Raw genomic sequence first — 2500 nt, 5'->3', positions numbered from 1 at the left:
ATAATAAATATGCAAATCAGAAGTCTGCATAGTCGCTTGCAATCCCCGACGGTGCAACATTTGTCATTGCGCACCGGAAGAAAGAGCATGAATCGCTTAAGACGGTGTTTTGAAATGGCACTTAGGAAAAGGAATTTAAATGTGTGTTTATGTATTTCCTGTTATTTGGTAGATTTTTTCTTCTTCTTCTTCCAGAGATGATGCGGGTGTTGGTGATGATGATAGTGATGATGATGATGATGACGATGATGATAATGATGATTTTAATGAAGATGATGATGGTGATGATGACGATGATAATGATAATTAATGATGATGATGATGATGGTGATGATGATGATGATGATGATGATGATGATGATGATGATGATGATGATGATGATGGCAATGATGATGATAATAATGATTTTAATGATGAAAACTGTAACGATAACTATAATGAACCATTCCTATAGTGTTACTGTGTAGGTGTGGCGAGCGCAGACTTCTGCTCAATGTTGCATTGTGATGAAAATGATGCAATGGTTGTTATGCGAATCGTGCCATAGAGTAACAAAGCTGCTGACAAAAATATAACGTGAAAGTCGTTTGTGAAAAATGTTTAATTTACGACAAGGGAAAGCTGTTTTGACATTTGACCTATCTGCTCTTGATGTTTGAATGCCCTTTTCGATATGCATCGCGACAGAGCTCACTCCACGAATATGAAAAAAAAAATGGATTATGCTTTTTTAAAATTTTCATCAGCGATAGCCTTCTGTTTTCGGGAAATATGTCCATTAAATGAAACAGAGAATCGAAACGTGAAATAAACGATCAAGGTATCTATTGCTAAACTAATATTGATAGTGTTATTTTTATCATTATAATCATTACTATTATCATTATCATTTCATTATTGTTATTATCATTATTATTATCATTATCATTCTTCTTCTTCTTCTTCTTATTCTTATTATTATTATTATTATTATTATCCTCATTATATTATCATTACTATGATGATAAAGATTATTATCATTATCATAATAATAATAATATTAATCATTATTATTATTATTACTATTATTATTATTATTATTATTATTATTATTATTATTATTATTATTATTATTATTATTGCCATCATTGTTATTATTATTAACATTATAGTTATCATTATCATTATTACTGTTACCGTTATCATTATCAATATTACTATAATTTTTACTTTTGTTATTATCTTTTATCATTATTATCATTATTTTCATTATTATCATTATTATTATTATTATTATTATTTTTTTTTATTATCATTATTATTAAAACCAGCGCGCGTGCTCACATACTGGGTGGGCAAGCCAACCCAAGTATGCTGGTCCCAATAATAATAATATTATTATTATTATTATTATCATCATCATCATTGTCCTCATTACTATCATTATAATAATAATAATAATAATAACAATAACAATGATAATTATTATTATTATTATTATTATTATTATTATTATTATTATTATTATTATTATTATTATTATCATTATTATTATAACTATTATTAATATTAATATTATTATTATTATTATCATTATTATTATTATTAATATTATCATTATTATTACTATGATTATTATAATTATTGTTATTATTATTATTATTATTATTATTATTATTATTGTTATTGTTGTTGTTGTTGTTGTTGTTATTGTTATTATTATTATTATCATTATTATTATACCTTTATCTTTATTATTGTTATCATTATAATTATCGTTATCTTTATCATTGTTATTGCCATCCCTATTATTTATTTATTTATTTATTCATTTATTTTTTATTGCTAACATTACGGAAAAAGATCCACCACAATTTGTTAACAAACTAACATAGTTATAGTTATTGTTATACTTACCATAAGTATTGTTATCATTATCATTTTCATAATTACTATGATTATTATTATCATTATCAACTTTATCACTATCATTAATATTTTTTTTTATTATTATTTTATTATTATTATATTATTATATTATTATTATTATATTATTATGTATTATTTTATATTATTATTGTGTGTTGTTGTGTTATATTTATTGTTACTATAATTGTTACCATCACTTATTATCATTATTATTATTATTGTTATTATTATCATTATCCTCATTATTATTATCATTACCATTATCATTATTATCATCTTGCCACTTTGTCACTCCTTTAATGATAAAGGATGTTTTTTTTAGGGAAAGAAGGACGAGAAATATAAACTTATTAGCTGTCTCTTCATCCATTGTCCCGGACGACTATTTCTCATCTTAAGTAATACATTTTCTACAATGTTGCATCACGGCCTGCATTCGTATTTTGTTTAAACCAATCCGCCAAAATAACTAATAAGCTCGTGTCAATTCTTCCAGTGACAGAACTATTTCTTTCAATCCCATACAGTTATTTCAGTGGTTGAAGATGAGTTACATACGTCCAATTTTCAGTTATCTTCTAAGGCTTATTA

This window comes from Penaeus monodon, chromosome 3, assembly GCF_015228065.2.
Source record: "Penaeus monodon isolate SGIC_2016 chromosome 3, NSTDA_Pmon_1, whole genome shotgun sequence".
In the NCBI taxonomy this organism is placed as follows: Eukaryota; Metazoa; Arthropoda; class Malacostraca; order Decapoda; family Penaeidae; genus Penaeus; species Penaeus monodon.
Note: the sequence above shows the minus strand (reverse complement) of the source record.